Genomic DNA, 16,200 nt, shown 5'->3' with positions numbered 1-16,200 from the left:
TTGATGGTTACTTTGTCGATTTTTTTTTTTTGAACCTTTTATATTGGGGTATAGCTGGTTAACAATGTTGTGATAGATTCAGGTGGACAGCAAAAGGACTCAGCCATATATACACACATATCTATTCTCCCCTAAACTCACCTCCCATCCAGGCTAACATAACACATAATGGTACATAACATTGAGCAGAGTTTGCTGTGCTGTCCAGGAGGACCTTGTTGGTTATGCATTTTAAATATACTTGCTCGATTTTTAAAAGGTTACAAATTTCAAATACCCCTCAGCTCAGCAGTAAAATAAATCAGCCTACCAATTTATTTGATCGGAGAAGGCAATGGCAACCCACTCCAGTACTCTTGCCTGGGAAATCTCATGGATGGAGGAGCTTGGTAGGCTACAGTCCATGGGGTCGCCAAGAGTAGGACACAACTGAGCAACTTCACTTTCACTTTTCATTTTCCTGCACTGGAGAAGGGAATGGCAACCCACTCCAGTATGCTTGCCTGGAAAATCCCAGGGACGGGAGCCTGGTGGGCCGCCATCTATGTCCATCTTCGGACACGACTGAAGTGACTTGGCAGCAGCAGCAGCAGGATCAAACCTGCCAAGGGAGACGCAGTTTCCTTCCCTGGGTCGGGAAGATCCCCTGAAGAAAGAAATGGCAACCCACTCCAGTATTCTTGCTGGGAAATCCCGTGAACAGAGGAGCCCAGTAAGCTACATTCCGTGGGGTCTCAAAGGGACAAGACTGAGAACAGAGGTGCAGGCATCAGATGGAGGGACAAGACACGGGGGTGTGCAGCCAAGACTCCTGAACTGGACCCTGGGCTTTCTATTACCATGACCTCTGGTGTCTCCTCTGACTCACCTGTGATAAGTTTTCCTCATCAGTAAAATTAGAATTTATAAGAATTGTACAGGGGGACTAAATGAATAAATATCAATGAAGCACTTACATCAGTTATTGGCACAGAATTAACCCTCTGTAAGTGTTGGCTCTGCCACTTTTGTTATTATTAATTGTTGCTTTTCAGTTGCTAAGTTGTGTCTGACTCTCTGTAACCCCATGGACTGCAGCTTGCCAGGCTTCCCTGTTCCTCACTGTCTCCCCAAGTTTGCTCAGATTCAGATACAATGAGTCGGTGACTTGATATTCATTTATTCAGAGAAGCATAGACGAGAAGTATATCTATAGGATAAGCTTCATTGGAAAGGATATTTCTTCACTGGACTTGTGCAACTTTCAGTGTCTAAATACATATATCTGCCTCCTTAAAGTGAACCCAGTACTCTGGGCCTTCCTGACGGCCTTAGTGGTAATGGCTGGACCTGAAAATCAGTGAGAGAGTGAGAGCTACCAGCCTTACAGAGAAAGGAAAGAGCTGGGTAAGCTTGGAAGCCTAGTTGGATATATGGGTACAGTGTGACAATTCCCCCAAAATTTAAAGCAGATACTGTTTAAAACAGCTGTGGTACTACTGTATATAAAATAGATAATCAGCTAAGACCTACAGTACAGTCTGGGAAACTGTTCAATATCCTGAATGACCTATGTGGGAGAAGAATCTGAATGGATATATGGACGTGGATACATGAATCACTTTGCTGTACACTGAAACTAACACAACATTGTAAATCAATGATACTCCAACAGAAAAGAAAAAATTAAAAAAATTAAAGGCGACTTAAAAAATTAAATAGAACAGCTGTGGTAGATACTACTGAAAATCAAAAATAAGATTTTCAGTATAAGAAAGTGATCTAACTGTTCTAGCACTTACAACTTTGTATGCCAGTTGTATGGTTAAAAAAGTAAAAGGATTTAATTACTAAGAAGATTTATATGTGAAAATATACAGTCATGAGAAATTTTATTCCTATCATCGTCTCTAACAGAATGATTTGCTTTCTCATTATGTTTCTTTAAATACATTAAATGAATTTTGTAGTAAATGTATTAAATGTATATATTAAATATGTGCTTTAAAACACATTAACGGATCGTTGATGTTGTGCTTTTATTTTTGAAAAATCTCAACATCTTTTTCACTTATTTTAAAATTTCAGGGACTTTTCTGGTGGTCCAGCAGTTAGGACTTGGGCTTGCAACGTAGGGAGTTCGAGTTTAATTCCTGATCAGGGAGTTAAGATCCCGTATATCTCTCAGCCAAGAAGTCAAACATAAAACAGAAACAATATTGTACCAAATTCAATAGACTTTTAAAAAATGCCAACCCCTCATTCTCAATGTGGATTCCCACCTCTCTGATAAGATACAGGTCATTCACAATGAACGCTTACATCTGTCTTTTTTTATGTCAAATTACTTTGTACCTACCTTCTTAGTTTCACCTTCCATCCAGGAGCCAAAACTGAGCTTACTGTCACAAGGCCACCCAATGCCCAGCAGGAATATCAGGTTTTGCACATGCCAGTTAATTCATGTGCATATTTTAAAATGTAAGTGCATGGTGCACTGGGATAACCCAGAGGGATGGTATGGGGAGGGAGGTGGGAGGGGGGTTCAGGAGTGGGAACTTACGTACACCCGTGGAGGATTCATGTTGATGTATGTATGGCAAAACCAACACAGTATTGTAAAATAAAAATATAAAATAAAATAATAAAAATAAATAAATAAAATGTAAGTGCAAACATTTCCAACCAGGACCAATAAGTAGGTCTGAAAAAATAATGTCATTCTCTTTTATGACTTCATATGTCCTTACATATGGAGTCCATCTCAGAAAATGAGAGATGAGTCAGCCACCTAAGATGTACAAAGAAACACTCCATGTGTGTCCATTATGTGCTGGAAGTATTTACTAAATTATTCTGACACTGTCTCAGAGCAGGTGGTGGTTTAGTCACTAAGTCGTGCCCAACTCTTTGTGACCCCCTGTTAGCCCACCAGGCTCCTCTGCCCACGGGATTCTCCAGGCAAGAATACTGGAGTGGGTTGACATTTCTTTCTCCGCTTTGCCATTTCCTTCTCCACTCTAAGAGCAGAGAGCGACCTTATTACCCACTATTCTAAAGCCTGGAACATGAGACACGACCAATCCAGGGACCAGTCCTGCGCATACAGGTGGCTAGTGTCACAGGCTGGAGCAGAGACGGTACCGAACCTTCTCTTTGGAATCACCTGTTGCATAGCGAGACTTGAGGGAGGCTGTGGGCACTTCTCGGGGAGATATGTTGTACCAGAGGGTCTAGACAGTCTTGCAGAGAGGAAGCAGGGCTGCTTAGGACTGGCTCATGCCACACAAGCGAAGTCGCTTCAGTCGTGTCTGACTCTGTGCGACCACAGGGCCTGCAGCCCGTCAGGCTTCTCCGTCCATGGGATTCTCCAGGCAAGAGCACTGGAGTGGGTTGCCATTTCCTCTTCCCAAGGTATGGCTCAGAGGGGGACAGAAGAGTACAAGGGTTCTTCTAGGCTACTCGGGTAGGGATGGAGGGCAATAGCACCCAAGTTCTCCACGGGATGGGAATGTGCACTCAACCATGGTAGCTGCTAAGATACAGGGAGTCAGACCCCTGACAGGTACTAGGAGCGCATCCAATATGGATGCTAGTGGTTGACCAGCTGGCTCCAGAGGACTGTCAGCCAGGCATAGAGGGGGTGAGTTCCCTGCAGCCATCATCAGCATGCTTGTCTGAACGAGACACCAGCACAGTCGAGTTGAATTGCAGCTCTAAATGCTCAGGGGAAATAGCTCATCGCATCACCCCGGCAAGAGTGCAGCTCTGAGGGAGGAGACCTGGGCTTTAGGGGGAGCCAGCTTCCTGAGCAGAAGCTACTCTGAGAGATGGGCTTGGGAGCCTTGCGGGGCTCTTCAGAGAGTGGCCAAACCACAGCTCTGGCAGGAAACGGGCTGTGTGCGCTGTAGGCAGGACACAGGGTCCCTGCAGACCTGCCTCCAGACCACACTGATAGTGATCACAAGCCAGGTGGGGAGGGCTGAGACCAACACTGTGTCTCTGCGAGAGGCTTGTAAAAATCAGCTTTCTTCTCTTTGTAGCCTACCTTGTGGTTGCACATACCATCCGGGGAACACACGATGCCCTATTTACACACTAGCCACAACTCGATGTGCAAGTTTAATAATGGTGAGACCCTAGAGAAGCTGTCTTACAGAGTGAAGTAGGTCAGAAAGAGAAAAACAAATACTGTATATTTACACATATATGTGGATTTAGAAAAATGATACAGACGAACCTATATGCAAAGCAGAAACAGAGATACAGACATGGAGAACAAGTGTATGCTTCCAAGGGGAAGAGATGGGATGGGCTGGGAGACTGGGGTTAACACATGTACACTATTGATACTATGTATACAGTAGATAACTAATTACTGTATAGCACAGGGAACCCCATTCAGTGCTCTGCAGTGACCCAACTAGGGAAGAAATCCCAAAAGATGGGATATACCTGTATATAATAGCAATTCACTTTGTTGTACAGTAGAAAGTAATGGCATTGTAAAGTAAGAATACACCAATAAATAATAATAATACTTAATGGTTAACATATTAAAATCAACTTTCAAATTGGGTTTTGGGAATCCCAGGGCTCATGAGAGGTGTCTTAGTGCATATCCAGGCAGTGGGATGGAGTGAGGTGGGCATATAGGTGTGCTGGACCCCAGACCGCTCCCCACCTCCCACTCCCTCCAACCTGTCAACCAGACCAGCACTGCTTTTACCCATTTTTATTTTGAGATTTCATGTGACAATTTTATTTGGCAAAATCCAACATGTCTGAATAGGCCATGTTTTAGATGTAATGAATGCAAGCAATCCTTTCTAACTAAACAGAAATGATTATAGAATTGTTTAGAAAGGGAAATAGACTCCAGGCACCACCTTTATGGCAGAAAGTGAAGAGGAACTAAAAAGCCTCTTGATGGAAGTGAAAGAGGAAAGTGAAAAAGTTGGCTTAAAGCTCAACATTCAGAAAACGAAGGTCATGGCATCTGGTCCCATCACTTCATGGGAAATAGATGGGGAAACAGTGGAAACAGTGCCAGACTTTATTTTGGGGGGCTCCAAAATCACTGCAGATGGTGATTGCAGCCATGAAATTAAAAGACACTACTCCTTGGAAGGAAAGTTGTGACCAACCTGGAAAGCATATTGAAAAGCAGAGATATTACTTTGTCAACAGGGGTCCATGTAGTTAAGGCTTTGGTTTTTCCAGTGGTCATGTATGGTTGTGAGAATTGGACTGTGAAGAAAGCTGAGCACTGAAGAATTGATGCTTTTGAACTGTGGTGTTGGAGAAGACTTTTGAGAGTTCCTTGGACTGCAAGGAGATCCAACCAGTCCATTCTAAAGGAGATCAGTCCTGGGTGTTCTTTGGAAGGACAGATGCTGAAGCTGAAACTCCAATTCTTTGGCCAACTTATGCAAAGAGTTGACTCATTGGAAAAGACTTTGATGCTGGGAGGTATTGGGGGCAGGAGGAGAAGGGGACGACAGAGGATGAGATGGCTGGATGGCATCACCGAGTTGATGGACATGAGTTTGAGTAAGCTCTGGGAGTTGGTGATGGGCAGGGAAGCCTGGCATGCTGTGACTCATGGGGTCGCAAAGAGTTGGACATGACTGAGTGACTGAACTGAACTGAAGGCTAATCTTCCAAGGCTATCTTCCAGAGTGTTAAGTGTTAGTCACTAAGTTGTGTCTGACTCTTTTTGACCCCAAGGACTGCAGCACATCAACCTCCCCTATCCTTCACTATCTCCCAGAGTTTGCTCAAATTCGTGTCCACTGAGTCAGTGATGCTATCTAACCATCTCATCCTCTGCTGCCCCTTCTTATGTCTTCAGTCTTTCCCAGTATCAGGGTCTTTTTCAATGAAAAACATTATATAGCATTATATGGCTCAGCCACACAATGCTCACGATGTTGTGAATATTCAACATTTAACTAAAATTAAGGTATATTATTTGGAGGCAGAAAGGGAGGGAAAATGTGTTTGTGGTAGGGTTAGGGTTTGGGGGTTAAACACAACTTTCATTGTTAGGAAGCCATCAGATTATATCTACAACTTTGTCCAAAGTCAAAGTTCTTAGAAAGGCAGGCTATGTCAGCTTACTCATTAATCCCCGATCTGTTTGCTGCAGTGTTTATCACACTCTGCAGGTTCTGGATCCCCGACTCTAATGGGAACTCTTCAATCCCTCTTGACTTCTCTGCTACAGCCCGCAGCAGCTACCTCTCTTTTCTTCTGAAACTTCAGTTGGTTTTGTGAGATTCCCTCCTCATTTTCATGTGTGAATGTGTGCACACTCAGTCCCTCAGTCATGTCCAACTCTTTGTGACCCCATGGACTGTAGCCTGCCAAGGTCCTCTGTCCGTAGGATTTCCCAGGCAGGAATACTGGGCTGCCATTTCCTCCTCCAGAGGATCTTTCCTACCCAGGAATTGAACCTGTGTCTTCTGAATCTCCTGCATTGGTGATTATAGTCTCCCTTATCTTACTGAGACCAGTCAGCACGCCTGTGTCTTTTCTCCAGCCATATTCGGTGGTATATGTTTAACTAGGGGATAGAGTTAGTATTTTTTCAAGCTAAAATAGAGTGTCAAGTGAATAAGGGTATAGGCAAGTGACTGATAATGCTGAATGATGATAAAATTTAAGTTGGAAAATGCAGAAATGATGGGTATCATATTGGTAAGATCAACAAAGGTTCATCTGTGACCACATGATGTCACAGATGAATCCAAATTGAAGTGTTTCAGGGAATAAGCTGATAGGAGGAGACTGTCAGGGTGGAGGGTGCTTGAGATGGAAATTACAGAGGCATGTCAATTACTAGTAATGGCAGGTGTAGGAATAAATGCCTGAGGTAGGTGTGAGGACAAGACTTTTAGAAGAAAGGAAGTTGAAGAACTGAGAGATCAGGGTGTTCTTTGGATCATCTAAGTGAATATGAAAATTCAGTTCAGTTCAGTCACTCAGTCGTATCCGACTCTTTGCGACCCGATGAATCACAACACACCAGGTGTCCCTGTCCATCACCAACTCCAGGAGTCCACCCAAACTCCTGTCCATCAAGTCGGTGATGCCATCTAGCCATCTCATCCTCTGTCATCCCCTTCTCCTCCTGCCCCCAATGCCTCCCAGGATCAGAGTCTTTTCCAATGAGTCAACCCTTCCCATGAGGTCACCAAAGTATTGGACTTTCAGCTTTAGCATCGGTCCTTCCAAAGAATGCCCAGGACTGATCTCCTTTAGGATGGAGTGGTTGGATCTCCTTGCAGTCCAAGGGACTCTCAAGAGGCTTCCCCAAACACCACAGTTCAAAAGCATCAATTCTTCAGTGCTCAGCTTTCTTCACAGTCAAACTTTCACATCCATACATGACCACTGGAAAAAACCATAGCCTTGACTATATGGACTTTTGTTGGCAAAGTAATGTCTCTGCTTTTGAATATGCTATCTAGGTTGGTCACAACTTTCCTTCCAAGGAGTAAACTTCTTTTAATTTCATGGCTGCAATCACCATCTGCAGTGATTTTGGAGCCCAAAAAAATAAAGCCTGACACTGTTTCCACTGTTTCCCCATCTATTTCCCATGAAGTGATGGGACCAGATGCCATGATCTTCGTTTTCTGAATGTTGAGCTTTAAGCCATCTTTTTCACTCTCCTCTTTCACTTTCATCAAGAGGCTTTTTAGTTCCTCTTCACTTTCTTCCATAACGGTGGTGTCGTCTGCATATCTGGGGTTATTGATATTTCTCCTGGCAATCTTGATTCCAGCTTGTGCTTCTTCCAGTCCAGCGTTTCTCATGATGTACTCTGCATAGAAGTTAAATAAGCAGGATGACCATATACAGCCTTGACAAACTCCTTTTCCTATTTGGAACCAGTCTGTTGTTCCATGTCCAGTTCTAACTGTTGCTTCCTGACCTGCATACAGATTTCTCAAGAGGCAGGTCAGGTGGTCTGGTATTCCCATCTCTCTCAGAATTTTCCACAGTTTATTGTGATCCACACAGTCAAAGGCTTTGGCATAGTCAATAAAGCAGAAATAGATGTTTTTCTGGAACTCTCTTGCTTTTTCCATGATCCAGAGGATGTTGGCAATTTGATCTCTGGTTCCTTTGCCTTTTCTAAGACCAGCTTGAACATCTGCAAGTTCACAGTTCACGTATTTCTGAAGCCTGGCTTGGAGAATTTTGAGTGTTACTTTACTAGCGTGTGAGATGAGTGTGATTGTGTGATCGTTTGACCATTCTTTGGCATTGCCTTTCTTTGGGATTGGGATGAAAAGTGACCTTTTCCAGTCTTGTGGCCACTGCTGAGTTTTCCAAATTTGCTGGCATATTGAGTGCAGCACTTTCACAGCATCATCTCCCAGAATTTGAATTAGCCCAACTGGAATTCCATCACCTCCACTAGCTTTGTTCGTAGTGATACTTTCTAAGGTCCACTTGACTTCACATTCCAGGATGTCTGGCTCTAGGTGAGTGATCACACCATCATGACTATCTTGGTTGTGAAGCTCTTTTTTGTACAGTTCTTCTGTGTATTCTTGCCACCTGTTCTTAATATCTTCTGTTTCTGTTAGGTCCATACCATTTCTGTCCTTTATCGAGCCCATCTTTGCATGAAATGTTCTCTTGGTATCTCTAATTTTCTTGAAGAGATCTCTAGTCTTTCCCATTCTGTTGTTTTCCTCTATTTCTTTGCATTGATCACTGAGGAAGGCTTTTTTATCTCTTCTTGCTATTCTTTGGAACTCTGCATTCAAATGCTTCCATCTTTCCTTTTCTCCTTTGCTTTTCACTTCTCTTCTTTTCACAGCTATTTGTAAGGCCTTTTTTGCATTGTTCTGGTGAGCATAACGGACTGAACTCTTCAGGGAATGTGAAACTGAGAGGACCCCTGAAGGGCATTCCCAGGGACAGAACCCCAAGTCCCCCACCTCTTGTCTGTAGGAGAGCTTTAGCTGCCTAGGCTTTCCTTGAGTTCCAAAGAGCAAATTTAATCAAAGTGAGAAAATGCAAAATAAAGGATAGCAATAAAGCAAGATGCAATGCTAAGAGTTCAGCCATAAAACTAAGTCAAGGACGTTCAGCTCCTCCTCAAGGGCTGAAGATAAGATTACCTCTCCTGTCAAGCCCTCTTCATTCTCAATCTGAGCTCCCAAACAACTCACTTTAGGAATCGCCTCCCTGAGTCACTTTAGACTCACCTCCAAGGTCTGCATCAGGATCTCTGAAGCTTCACAAAGACAGCTCCCACATCCCAACTCACTTGAATCTAGTTCAACTCAACAGGTATGAATACAGGCCATAGGCAACCCTTATGTTTGGCCTTTCCCTTCCAATCTAGACATGTCTCTTCCCAGGTCTTCATTCTTATTGTGGTGTTGCTGCCTCACGACACTGTGAGCCTGGAGCTTCATGTGCCTGCAAGATCGTTCATCTGCTCCCTGTGACCTGTCTGGAGACAGGCCTGGAAGAAACCCCATTTTCTCTTGGAATTCTAGGCAGATTTGTGACCTGGGACGGACAAGTTTTGGGGTTCATTCCTAGTTGGAATAACTCACTCCCTTTTTTCCCCTCCATCTCAGGTAAACACTTATTTCGCCTTCATCCCAAAGTGAACATAGTCTTCTTTTGCATTTTACATCATCCTCTAGATAAATGTAGAAACAGCCCTGGAGCGCTCTGATGCTCAATGAATCAGCCTTATCCTGAGGAAGGATGGTTTCTAGGCTTAACCAAGAAGCTTAATCAAAACTCTTTCTGACCAGGGTGCTCTCAGAGAGTCCTCAGTTTCTTATTAAGTGATTTTATTTGTTCTATGAAAGGAACAGTAGTATTCTTCATTGGGATTTCCCAGATGGCTTAGTGGTTAAATAATCCGCCTACCAATGTAAGAGACGAAGGAGACGCAGATTTGATCCCTGGGTCGGGAAGATCCCCTGGAGTAGGAAACCACTCCAGTATCCTTGCTTGGGAAACCCCATGGGCAGAAGAGACTGGTGGGCCATAGACCATGGGATCACAAAGAGTCAGACACAACTGAGCAACTGAGCACACACCACATGGGGTGTTCTTAATTATATGTTATATTTTGAATCTTTCCTTTAATAAAAGTAGGCACCAAAAAACATTGATGATTTTAGAGTTTAAATTTATTTTGATGTCTATATAAATAAATTATTGTTTCAAATAAATGTTGATAGAGTTTTTCTTTTTTTTCTTTTGCAGAATTAAAAAAGTTAATCACAAGAAAAGCTTTAGGTTATATCATAAAGGTTACATTTTGGGGAGTTAGTTTTACCAAACAAAACAGAAAAACCCAAAACCCACAGCTGAGAAGTTGAGTTGAATGCTAATAATCTGTACAGGAAATTCCTGTAAAGGAAGTAGGCTTACTCACTCTTTCAACTAAACCTAACCGCAAACCTTATCTAGTCAAGGAGGTTGGCCTGGAGAAAATTTTAGATGCTTCATCTTTAGGTCATTTCCTTCTACTGATAGAGGCAGTTAACTTGATTTTTCTCTTTATGATCACAAATTTGACAATGTCAATGGTCATTTTCCTTTAGTAAAAGGTTTTCCTTTTTTTTCTCTCCAGTTTTAGCTTATTATTTCTAAACTTGTGTGAGTTACATGTATCTCTCTGGGCAGGATGACATACTGTATTCCTCTTTCAAAATGGATATGCTCACATTTCTTCATCAGATAGAAAAGCCGGCAGTCACTGAACTAAAGCCTTGAAGTTCCTTCCTCCTTTTCAGTGTCTTAAGGACAGGAAGTGCAGGTAAGACATGAGTACATTTTTTTCACGAGATTTCCTAACCAACACATGTAAGTTGAGAAAAGAACTTGAAACATTCTCAGAATGGGTTGCTAACGCAGTTCCTTTTCATAAACTGTTTTATACTGATAGGTGTGGTATTGAACTAGCAAATTTTGTATCTCCATATATATGGAGGCTTCGCGTTATTAAAAAGCTCGTGGTTACCAAATAAGCCTTTCTATAATGCTGCGGGAAAGCTGGAGAGTAGAGGGATTTAAGGTGGTTGCTGAATTTCAACGCTTGTCTTGACTTGACCACGTTAAGATCTCTGAGAGTGTGAGCTACACTCTTTAAAAAAATTAGTTGTTTGGCTGCACCAGGTTCTAGTTGCAGCACATGAGTGAGATCTTCAGCGGCAGCAAGCGGGATCCAGTTCCCTAGCCGAGGATTGAACCCCGGCCCCCTGCTGTGGGAGCTCAGAGTCTTGGGCGCCGGATCAAGCTACACTCTTGATCTTCGGTAATTCCTAGACAATGATATATAAAGCTACCATGGATTATGCGAAAACCATAATAATATTAGTTGAATTAAACGGTTGCTATTACAGCAGATCAGATGTCTGCACGTACATGTGTTCTCTGTGTATAGTCACCAATGATCCCAGGGGAAATTGTCTTTGACAGTGGGATTCCCCTACTTGAGTCTCAGATTCTTTGTTGATACCTGCCTACTCCGCCTGCCTTTCTTGCCTGGAGAATCCCAGGGACGGGGGAGCCTGGTGGGCTGCCGTCTATGGGGTTGCACAGAGTCGGACACGACTGAAGTGACTTAGCACTGGCAGCATTCTCCCATCAAAAGCCTGGATAAGCAAAAAAATAGTTCATCATCAACCAAAGATATTGAAAGCGTAGTCTTGACCAACTGATTGGGAGGCGGGGTTGGGGGGAGGCGGGGGGATCATAAACCTCTGACAAAGGAAATATGGAAAGCAGATATGGAAGCTGTTTTGGAGAAGAGACCCTTCAGATACTTGAAGTCACCCTGTGACTCTCATTTCCATTTAAAAAATGTATTAATTTGGCCATGCCATTTCTTAGCTGTAGCTTGCAGGATTCCTAGTGTGGCATACAGACTCTTACTTAGTTGAGGCATGTGGGATCTGGTTCCCTGAGTAGGGATGGAATCCAGGCCTTCTGAATTGGGAGCACAGAGTCTTAGCCACTGGACCACCAGGGAAACCCCCTCTCATCTGCTCCTCTGAGGTGGTGACATATGGCGATAGGAAAATTAGAATCTCTGAGACCCTCTTCACACGGACACAAATTCCTCTGCTAATATTTCTAAGATGTGCAATTATCATTAATAGTGGGATCCGCTCTTCAAGCAATGTGAGGCCTTTCTTGTCCATCAGTAAAACCAGAAAGACAACAGCCACCTTCCCAAGTGTGAGCAGAAAGTATATAAAAGAGGAGGACCCGGTTAGATTCAGAGCTCCCTGGCTATTGTTTTACTCCTATGAACAGACTTGCAGCCTGGTTTGGTTGAGTTGCTCAGTGCATGATAAATGTTTGATAAACGTACCTTGGGTAATTCCTTATGATTCCTGGAAGTGTTTTTTTTGGTGATGGTGGAATGGAAGGCATCTCATAGACACTAAAAGATCTCAAAGAGGTAGATGTTGACAAACAAAACCCATTGAGTTATCCCACATGGATGGGGTTTACAGAATGGACCAGCTCTCACGTTCAGCTGACGGCAGTGCTGGCAATAACTGCCCTGCCTAGCACAGACCCACCTCCCCAGGCTCTGTTCTTGCCCTGGAGCAGGACTGCGCCGGGACGCTCTCTGGGTCACGGTGACTTCCCTGACACTTGTCTGTTTCTTTCATGTGTTTATTTTTGGCTGCACTGGGTCTTCACTGTTTCACGCAGGCTTTTCTCTAGTTGCGATGGGCAGCGGCTCCTCTTCGTCGCGGCACACAGGATCTCATTATGGTGGCTCCTCTTGTTGCCAGCACAGGCTCTAGGGTCGTGGGCCCAGTAATTGCAGCACACAAGCTTAGCTGCTCCACAGCATGTAGGATCTTCCCAGACCAGGGATAGAACCCCTGTCCCCCGCAGTGACAGGTGGACTCCCATCCCCTTCACCACCAGGGAAGTCCCCGGACACTTGTTTATAATATAGAGCCCAATGTTCTTCTCTTTGAGAATCTGATTTAATATGGTTTGGAGAGCTCAGACATGTGAATTTATAACAAGCATTCTGAGTGATTCTTGTCAAGGAGATCATTTGAGAAACACAATCCCAGAGACAAAGGCATAGCCTAGGGACAGTCCTAGGCAGCCTGAGGTCCTATGCCAGCAAGTAAGCTTGTCATGGATAGAACATCTGTCCACTCAAGATGTGGTTGGGAATTTCTGAGGGCTGGAGACTGGTAGCTGATTTTCTATGATTGTCATTCAATCATGGAACCATGGAATGTTAGAGCTGAGATAATCTTAGAAATCATAGAGTCTCATGATTTCCCCCATCAGGGAGCTTTAAAAAAAAAAAAAAAGCAGATTTCTCAGTCAAATCCCCAGAAGTTTGAGCCCCCTAGCTCTAAGGTGGAAGAACGACTATTACAGTCCAAATAATTTATTTTGCAAATAAAAAATCCTGAAGTGCAGAGGGAGGCTATGTATCTTAGCTAGAATCACACAGCAAGTTAATTGTCAATATTGGTTTGTTTTGACTCCTGAATTCTTCTTCATTTATTTGGACAATAGAATCGATTATGATTTATGCACGAAGATTTGTCCTAGGCTTTGGAGATAAGATTTCTGAAACAGGATCTCTGCCCTTAAGGAGCTCCCAACCTGGTGGGAGAACACAGTATATGAGACGACAGTTACACAGTGGCGTGGATAAATTCTGAAAGAGGACTCACGGAGCTCTGTGTGAGCCACACCCTATTCCTGGAGACAGTGTGCAGCCTGCGAGACAGGCTCAGTTCCTGCCAGCATGGAGCTTTGATTCTAGTTAGGGGAAAAGTCTCTAAAACAAGATGTTTTTCAGACACTAATGAGTGCTGAGACGAAGCAATCCAACACGTGCGGGATAAGAGAGATGGCTGCTGGCTGGTGCAGCGGGGAATAGGGAGGGAGGCAGACCACTTGATCACGCTGCAAGTGGTCAGTGGAGGTCTCTCTGGGAATGAAGCACAAGGTAAGGCCCAAGGGAGCCATATCCGGTCGTGCAGGGTTTGGCGTCTGATGCTTTGGAACGGACTCTTTATCTCGTGGGTGGAGGGCTGGTGAGGTTATCAGCACAGAAATGACATGCTCAGGCTTGCTGTCTAGGCAGATGCGTCTAGGCGGTGACTGGAGACGGAGCTATTGTCCCTTCAGGGGCTTTGTGGGCCAAGGAAAGGCAAGCAGAGGTGGAAGGCAGACCGCATCTTGAAAGGCAGTTACTTATCCTGCTCTATTCCTCGACTACAATCTTGGTAAGAAGATAAGAAGAGCCCCCTCCTCAGCCCTGCGTTGTTACCACTGGGGAAAAGCGATGCGGTGACTCCGGTCCCCGTCCCTGGCACCCTAGGTCTTCCACCGTCTTGGGAAGCCCTTTCTTCACTGAACACGCCCTCCGCTCAGTGGATCAGCCGCCAGGTGGAAACATCTTGACTTCGGGTCCCACCTGGGCAAACGGATCTGGAGGGACCTCCCACTGTAGGTGACTCTGTTCGCCTCCATCCAAGATAATGTCTCTGTGGTTTTCTGGGTTTGTCCCTTCCTGCCTCCTCAGAGGAGTTGGTACATGCTGTCTCTCCTTACCCTCACTTGCATTTGGCCTGCTCCCCCTCCCACCCCTCCTCCAAGGTGGAATGAAGTCAGCACAGGAGGAGACACCTCCCTGTCCTGTCTCCTGTGTGCAGGGTAGCCTGGGGAGGGCGTGGCTCGCCCCACTCCCCACCTTCCTTTCGGACTCCCTCGTCCCCATCACCCTAAACCCGCCACACTTGCGGATCTGATCGGCCGTGGCCAAGCCTCACAGAAGCTGTCCAGTCCTGCTTGTGCCCAACTGCTCTGTGGCTTTTACCATCGATACCGAGTCTTTCCTCCAAACTTCCTCTGTGCTTCAGGTCAGGGTGGTCTCCGTGTTGTTTCTCTCATACGGGTAGCCCCTTCTGCCATATGAGGACTCAGTGAGAAGGTGTGACTTATGAACCAGGAAAAGAGGCCTCACAGAAGGTGACCCGGCTGGTGCCTCGATCTTGGACTTTCCAGACCCCAGAATTTTGAGAAAGATGTTTCTCTTGGGTATATCACTCAGTCTTTGGTTTTCTGTTATGGCAATCTGAATGGCAAGAATACACGGAAGACCTGTACCAAATAGGTCTTAATGACCAGTATAACCACGATAGTGTGATCACTCACTTAGAGCCAGACATCCTGGAGTGTGAAGTCAAGTGGTCCTTAGGAAGCATCACTACAAACAAAGCTAGTGGAATGATGGAATTTCAGCTGAGCTATGTCAAATCCTAAAAGATGATGCTGTTAGGGTGCTGCACTTTACATGCCAGCAAATTTGGAAAACTCAGCAGTGGCCACACACGACTGAAAAACATCAGTTTTCATTCCAATCTCAAAGAAGGGCAATGTCTTCGAAAAATGTTCAAACTATCACACAAACCATGGGGTCCCAAAGAGTTGGACACAGCTGAGCAACTGAACAATAACAACAATAAGCTGAATGGACCCGGGTACGCACCCAGCAGCCTCGTCTCTCCTCTCTTCCAAATGGTCTGAAGGGTCCAGCAGCCCAAGGTGGACAAAACCACCGTGAGCACAGCCCAGGGTCTGACATTCCACCCTGGGGTGACCTTCTTTCCCTTTCAGACTTCAGAGAATCCTTAGAAACGCCACCCAGCAACAATACTCCCTGTCTTACTTGGGGCACAACAAGTCAAACATCCTCTGTTCTCTAACATCTATTACAAACCCGCAAAGGACAGACATTCTCATTCATACACATGAGCTACAGGACTAGCTTCCCTAACAAGAATCTGACATTTTCCCTCAACTTGGGTCATCTTTTCAGCAAAACTTTCTCTGAACTCTTTCTAAACTGCTCATGAAAATATACGCGATTAGAAGTGAAGTGAAAGTCGCTCAGTCTTGTCTGACTCTGCAGTTCCACGGACTGTAACCCGTGAGGCTCCACTGTCCATGGGATTCTCCAGGCAAGAATACTGGAGTGGGTTGCCATGCCCTCCTCCAGGGGATCTTCCCAACCCGGGGATGGAACCCAGGGCTCCTGCATCGCAGGTGGGTTCTTTAACTGGCTGAGCCACCAGGGGAGCCTGAAAATATACATACTTGGTGAGAAACTTAAGAAAAGGAAAAAAAAAAAAGTATTCCAGGAAGAAACAGCATCAAAAGAACACACTG

This window comes from Capricornis sumatraensis, chromosome 1 (genome assembly GCF_032405125.1).
Source record: "Capricornis sumatraensis isolate serow.1 chromosome 1, serow.2, whole genome shotgun sequence".
Lineage (NCBI taxonomy): Eukaryota > Metazoa > Chordata > Mammalia > Artiodactyla > Bovidae > Capricornis > Capricornis sumatraensis.
This window is presented reverse-complemented; position numbering follows the sequence as displayed.